The sequence below is a fragment of the Rhynchophorus ferrugineus genome, unplaced genomic scaffold (genome assembly GCF_030347505.1).
Source record: "Rhynchophorus ferrugineus isolate W39M unplaced genomic scaffold, kcgeb_rfMv2 rfM1, whole genome shotgun sequence".
NCBI classification, from domain to species: domain Eukaryota; kingdom Metazoa; phylum Arthropoda; class Insecta; order Coleoptera; family Curculionidae; genus Rhynchophorus; species Rhynchophorus ferrugineus.
The window spans coordinates 7,092,951-7,101,280 of NW_027472580.1; positions in this window are offsets into that span (position 1 = coordinate 7,092,951).

Sequence of the window (8,330 nt, forward strand, 5' to 3'; positions counted from 1 at the left end):
AAAAATATATAGCAGTAAACACAGCAGAAATTAGAAAAGCTAATAGCTTCAGGTTGAACCTTAATTTGTTGGTGTAGCACGACAATTAGAAGAAATCAATTTTCAAACGAATGTTAAATGACAGAAAACTGAACTTTCAGTGGTAACAGCGACAAAATGTGTTGAGGTATTGTGTACATTAGAGACACTAAATGCCATTACTGACCTCAATGGAGCATTAAAGCAAGAGCACGATGACTCATTGGCTGGAATAACTACATTGTGAGTTGTGGAAAAACTTGATTCTTTTTTTTCTCGTTTTGGCCGATGTCGTTACTTCGCGACTATAATACAGTACCGTGCTGATATATAGGGTACAGGGACAGGTATAGAGTGTATTTATAAAATAATAAATTAATAGATAATATAAAATTAATAACACAAACAGGTATTACAATTCTAATAAAAGTATAAATAGTTTATATATAATTTAAAGATGAACATAAATACAAGTCAACAAACACAATCCTAACGAAGTAGAGACTCTATTCAGACAGCACTCACTAGCACCCACATCAAAATGGTAATGGTTATTTGGTCAGGTACACTTACCTGAGCATTGGCTAGACTTTATGAAGGTAATCGATTTCTCCTAGAAAACCGAGGAGGATGCCTGTATTTTCTCCTGTTAAGGAATTACTAAAGTTCTGCAGCCAATATATTGCTCTAATCTGGGTGATTCGTGGACATTTCTTCGGTATGTGGTAAACTAAAGAAAGGCAATGTGACAAAACGCAGTAGGGAAGCGGGCTTGAAGTCATCAAGTGGCCGTGTGAAAAACGACACTAACCCAATTTTAGTCATGGTGACGAAAGGAAGGAACTGGAAGAGAATAGAAAAAATAATCTTTAACTTCAAAGAGCCTGTTGCGGTTGGCCTACAGGGCCCAACGACGCTGTAGCTCGTTTTTGGTGAAACAGGAAATGAATGGGATAAGGTCAGTATGGACACAAACATTTGTAATGTGGAGGGGAGAGGAAGTAAGCTGCAGTATCCGCGCGCTTATTTTCCGGTATACCAACGTGAGCAGGGATCCACACTCATGTTATCATGTACCCATTTACAATGTTCTCTTTTATAAAATTGGCAAGAGGGTGTGTTTATGAACGGGGGTAGAGAAGGTGAAAGGGGGAAAATTTCGGGCAGTAAATTGGGAAAAGGTACTTGAAGCTAAAGTCGTTCCACTAGGAGAAAAAAATCGTAATTCACTAAGTAAAACAGCTCAATTACAGATAGAAAATTAATATTTACAAGGAAAATGTACAAGATGGAGACAGAGAGTCAGAAAGTTGGTAGGAAAATAGACAGAACAAGTCTAGAAGATAGGAACAAATTTTAAACACAGACAAAAACTTAGACCAAACAACTTAATGTAACGAGGAAATAACAGATAGTGTAGGAATGTTCGTCTGGTCGGTCAGTCGGTCGAAATCTGTGGCTGCCGCTGCGATTATTTTTCAGAACACTTACTACTATTTTAGGAAGGAATTTACACGAGAACTGAAAACACTGGTTGAAGAAATACTGTTTATTTCAATGTTATACATGTGGTCGACGGGAGAATTGAAAGGATATTAGGTTAGGTAGAAGAAGTACGGTAGCGCTGTACAAGGGGATGGAGAAAAGAAAAAAGAGCGAGACGTCGTCGTGATGGTCTTTTATAGCCTGGAACTGCATGGGACCAATCCACCGGCGTTGCCAATCTTTGTACTTGTTGATGAATTCGTGGTGGCCTAAAGGGTCGTGGTGGTCGCCACAATAGCTTAGAAATGATAATAATGTATTAAAAATAGTGTAATATAATACTTTAACAGTGTGAGGTTGTCATTTATACCGGTCTAATAAGTTCTATTGTAAATAAAATCGCTTAAACTTTGTCAGTTTTTTTCCTATAATCGCAGGAAAAAAGTCGCGCAACAGACTTAAATACTACAAAAATAACGTTAAAACAAATTTACTTAAAACTATACCTGAAAATAAAAAAAAATTAAAAAATTTAAGATGTTTTACGTACTTTCAAATGGAATGGAAAGAAAAATCGACCAATTCTGATTTATATATATCCCGCCATCTATTAGTTAAAACGCGCAGGACAAGTTTATGGATTTACCCATTTAAGTTCCCATTTTATATCTCTATGTTTTGTGAATGGAAAATGTGATTGCGACCGGCGCAACGAGCGAGAGCGACACGGACGGAGAATTATTGCATGTTCGTGATGGATTTTCGAATCGGCGTTTGAGAGATGAAGTAATATATCTCGCGGGAAAGCGAGACAAGACACCCGCCTGGTTTGTCGTAATTTGTTATATGAATGGAACAATTAAAGCATAAAATAAGCGCCGATCTTTAAAGGAAATAGAGGAAAAACGTAGCTACGTTTATTGTTTATTATCGTTATTATTATTAATATGATGTAACGGATATATGTGCTTCGAATTTTAGTTGGGAGCTGTTAAGCCGCCTGAGAAATATTTAATTGACTCGACAAAGGTTTCTTGGCGAACAGAGAATATTAAATAATTTGTCATGTATTTTAACGAGCTACGTAACGTTGCGATTGTGAGTAATTATGCTTCTCATTCAGGATTTTTATGTATCTATATATGGTTTTAGTAGACTTATCGATAGGTAAGCTGGTACTATAAAAAACTTCAATACATTTACTATGTTACTCAATATTATATTAAAAGTGTAAATAAAGATAGGATAAAATTTTTTAAATATTTTGTAATGTTATTCTTCATCTGTTCATCATGTTCAGTCTGTTTTGTAGGCTGTGTTAAAAATAACCACCTAAAGCACTTGCATCAAACATTTCTTTTATTCACAAACATATAATTTGTTAACTCATACTTCGGTATCTTACCGCCATACGTGCAGTTACAGAAATATGGAAATATCAATTAATTAAAATTAATTCAGAGTCATAACAAAATAATATTCTTGTTTAAATATTGGATATATAAGTTGTATGTTATTTACACTACGGCTAATATACTCCCAATATCACTAGACATTTTAAAGGTATCTTTCAGTTGATACCTTTAAAATGTCTAGTATACATTCTATCATTCACGAATACATGGGTATGACAAAGTTCTGTACAAACTGTGTACCGCACGAGCTCACTTTTGACCAAAAACAACGACGAGTTTATGTTTCGAAGCAGTGTTTGAAGATGATCAAGCGTAATAAACCCGAGTTTTTGCGTCGATATGTGACAATGGATGAAACATAGCTTTATCATTTTATTTCGAAGTCCAATCGACAGTCATCCGAGTGGACTGCACACAATGAACCCGCTCTAAACCGTTGGAAAAAACAGTCGGCTGACAAGGTTATGGCGTCTATATTTTGGGATGCGCATGGAATAATTATCATTGATTACCTTGAAAGAAGAAGGATCATCAATAGCGACAGTTACATAGCTTTATTGGACAGTTTGAAGGACAAAATCGCCGAAAAAAGGCCGCAGTGAAAACGATGGCAAAAATCCATAAATTGGGCTGCGAATTGCTTCCTCATCTACCGTATTCTCCAGATCTGGACGCCAGCGACCATTTCCTGTTCTCAGAGTTCAAAATTAACGAATGCTCGTTGGGAAGAAATGTTCGTCAAATGAACAGGTGATCGCCGAAACTGAAGCCTATTTTGAAGCTAAATGCAAATCGTACTCTGAAAATGGTGTCGAAAATTTGGAGGGTCGATATAATCACTATATCATCCTTGGAGGGAATTATGTTGAATAAAAAAAAATTTTGTTAAAAAAATGTGTTTTACTATGGTAGAGCGGGGATTTTTCAATTGACCTGTTATAGTGTAAGAAAAATACTTAACAAAACACATGAAAACTAATGCAATGTTTTGATTCAGTGTATCAGACGCGACTCTTTTATTGAGCCCGAACCGTTACTGAACCGAACCACTCAAAAACCGAACGAAACCTCCCAGTAAATTATTGCTTTACTGTTAGTAATTACCGAGAATATTCTACGCTGACGAATTACGGAACCCATCCAACGGGCCGAATCGCCTGAGAGGCACACGGCCCGTACAGGTGCACAATGTGATCCGTTTCATGAATGAGGATAGAACAGTCCGCCAGGTCCAATTGCGACGAGCCGACCGACCGACCGAACGAAACGAGAAGAAAAATAGAAGAAGAAGAAGAAAAACGAACGACTGGACGACGACGACGACGAATAGTTATCGGGCAAAGGCATAAATAAGCGCGAGGCAAGCATGGAAGTCCATCGTCTATAAATCAATATTGCGGTGCAATCTCGAAAATTACGTGAACAGTTAGGTTCCCCAAGGTGCTCCTCGTGCGCGTTCTGCCTTTTTCTTATTTCCACCGCGGATGGGTGTATAAATAAACTTCGGTGCTGTTAGAATATCTTGATTTACAGGGTTAAGTGCCTGCCTAACCTGTGTATTCGCTTCTTTCCTGTTTTCCTTTGGTTGTGTGTTTTTTTTTTCTTCTTCTTCTTCTTCTGCTGTTGGTCGGCATTGACCTTGTTCATCTGACCAGAAACGCGGAATCGAAGCAGTTAGATGGTACGGGTAAAAACCGGACGGGTGGGGTAGAGGCAAACGGCAATTACGCGGCGGAAATTATGGAGAATCATTGCGGCTTAGTGGGGAAATGCTTAACTCCGTTACTAAGTTACTATTTTACGAATATTAAATAAATAAAAACAAGAAGACGAATTTTATATCAAATCGGCTTATAAACTAATTTTAAAAGATATACAACTAGTGGTACACTTTATTAAATTTCATCCGATATATTTGTAACTAACTTTATGTTGAGGCTTCCCTTGTTAGTGTGTGTCGTTTCGCTAAAGTAACAAGTCAATTGAACAGTCTCCGGCCTGACACGTAGATGACGCTACTAGAATTAAATCCATATGTTTTTAGTTAGCTCTGACCCTCAGTTTGTGAATTACAACATTTTGAGTGAAGCAACATTTGTTATTGTGAAAAAAATTGATATAAACGAATTTCTGCCCCAGAAATATCGACCATCAAGGATTGGTATGTTAAGTCATGGTGAAACGAGCACCGAAAACAGTGAACGCAGTGAACGCCCAAAATAGGTTATTACCTACTAAAACATTTAAAAAATCCACAAAATGATTTTAAGTGACCGTAAATTGATTGAATGAAATAGCAGACACTCTAAAGTTATCAACTGAACCTGCACATCATATCATTCACGAATATTTGGGTATGAGAAAGCTCTGTGCAAGTAGCAAGTGGGCGCCGCGCGAGCTCACTTTTGACCAAAAACATCGACAACTTGATGATTCGGAGCAGTGTTTGAAGATGATAAAGCGTAATAAACCCGTGTTTTTGCGTCGATATGTGACAGTGGATTAAACATGGCTCCATCATTTCACTCCGTAGTCCAATCGACAGTCATCCGAGTGGATTACACACGGTGAAACCGCTCCAAAGCTTGGGAAGACGCAACAGTCGGCTGGCAAAGTTATGGCGTCTGTATTTTGGGATGCGAATGGAATAATTTTGATTGACTACCTTGAAAAAGGAAGGGACCATCATCAGCGACTATTACACAGCATTATTGCACCGTTTGAGGGACGAAATCGCCGAAAAACGGCCGCCTTTGGACAAAAAGAAAGTGCTGCTTCACCAAGACAATGCACCGTGTCGCAAGTCAGTGAAAACGATGGCAAAAATACATGAATTGCTTCCTTGTGCACCTTACTCTCCAAATCTTAAAAGAACGCTCGCTGGGAAGAAATTTTCATCGAATGAAGAGGTAATCGCCAAAACTGTGGTCTATTTTGAAGCAACGGCAAATCGTACTATAAAAATGATATCGAGTGGTTGGAGGGTCGCTATAATCAGTTTGTTACCCTTGAAGGGAATTATGTTGAATAACAAAATCTAATTTTGCCAAAAAAATGTGTTTTACTATGGCAGGCCGGGGACTTTTCAATTGACCTGTTATATTCAGCCGAACATAAAACCTCCTCCTTTTTCGAAGTCGGTTATGGCTCGAAGGATGATTTTGCTAAAAGTACAAACAGTTTTTTTTCGAATGGTATCCATAAATCTTCTGAGAGATGGGCGATATGCATACAATCAAATGGCCAATACTTTGAATATATAAATTTTTCCATTTTCTTGAAATTCATTGAGTTTCTGCCGAAAAAGCAGCAAAGCGGAATTCTAATATACTGTTTGCTAATAGTTATTGAACAATTTATTATATAAATAGATATAGTGATAAAAATATATTTTGAAGTATACGTCACTGGAAAATACAACGAATTAATAATTATTTTTTTATAGAGAATGAACTAGAAAAATAACAAGTGGATTTCAAGGATCTAATTAAAATATATATATTTGAACAACTAAACATATAGTCACATCCTTAAACCTTACCGATCTAGAACGGTCTTATTCAGCATATTTATAACTAACTAGAAAAATCCCTCATAAAAGTCCGAGCCGGCCGCATATCCGTATTGTTCGAGCAAAGACAAATACACACGATTTATTAGTCTGACATGTAAATAACTAATTAGTCTAATCTGATCGTAAATATCGGTATGAATTAGTTGACGCAACTAGTGTGTGTGTCACTTAAGTTGCGTATCCTGGTTAGAAAAAAATCGATACGTTGATCGACGTTTTTTATCGCTAATATAAATCGGTCTGTGATACGGTTGGTATGGCGGGAACATGACCTGGGACATATTAATTCGCGTGTTTATCCAATCTGTTGACAGACGCAGTGGTGGTATCATACGCCACCTGTTACCTGCACTAATGGATTACAATATACAAACATGACATCACTATTTTTGACTGGGTCATTGTCAAACAATCGCCTTTTTATGGCCCAGTAAATCAAATCAGTAGACACCTTTATTTTATTCAATAACCTACTGCGAAAAAGGAGGAGGTGGTTGGTTCAATTTCTGACGGGAGCAACAATTTTTTTATTGTTGTAGTTTAGTTAGAACGTTTGTTAAATCACCATTAGGTAGAGGATCTCAGGGTCTAAAGCGTTCCTTATTTTCAATCATTGTTTCTTTATTCCAATTTTTCCTCATACAGGCTGAACCTTTACTTGGCCTACCCATTGTAATACTTAATAAAATAACTGCGTAAATTATTGAGTAAATATCTAACACTAAAAATAGAAAAATACATACAAAAAAATTGAACCGATTTCAAGAAATAAATAAGAAACTCAATAAAAACTAAAAAATAGTCAAACAGATTTTTAACACAAAAAAAAACGTTTTAAAACAAAATATGTACATTATAATCATTGTAATAACAAAATAAAAGTAAACAGAAACCCTATTTGAACTATCTACTACACGCATTTTATATTCTACCATATACACACCATTTAGCTTAATACCTAGCTAAACCTTTTTATATATTTACAATATTATATTAACAACTATTTACTGATTACTTTAAAGACCGTGCCGAACCCAAAAAAATACAAAAATAATAGTATAATTTAAATACTAATCTTGTTTATTGTTAGGCACCGACTTCAAACTGAAAATATCCAGCAGTTGAAATGAACCTAAATATCTAACTTACGGTTATTGGACACATAGAACCCAGTAAATCAAATCAGTAGACACCTTTATTTTATTCAATAACCTACTTCGAAAAAGGAGGAGGTGGTTGGTTCAATTTCTGACGGGAGCAACAATTTTTTATTGTTGTAGTTTAGTTAGAACATTTGTCAAATCACCTAGGCTAGGTAGACGATCCCAGGGTCTGAAGCGTTCCTTATTTTCAATCATTGTTTCTTTATTCCTATTTTTCCTCATACAGGCTGAACCTTTACTTGGCCTACCCATTGTAATACTTAATAAAATAACTGCGTAAATTATTGAGTAAATATCTAACACTAAAAATAGAAAAATACATACAAAAAAATTGAACCGATTTCAAAAAATAAATAAGAAACTCACTAAAAACTAAAAAATAATCAAACTTAAATTTTTAACACAAAAAAACGTTTTGAAACAAAATATGTACATTATAATCATTGTAATAACTACATAAAAGTAAATAGAAAGCCTATTTGAACTATCTACTACACGCATTTTATATTCTACTATATACACACAAATTAGCTTAATACCTAGCCAAACCTTTCTATATATTTACAATATTATTTTAACAACTACTTACTGATTACTTAGTCTGTACCGAGCCCAAAAAAATACAAAAATGATAGTGTAATTTAAATACAAATCTTGTTTATTGCTCGGCACCGA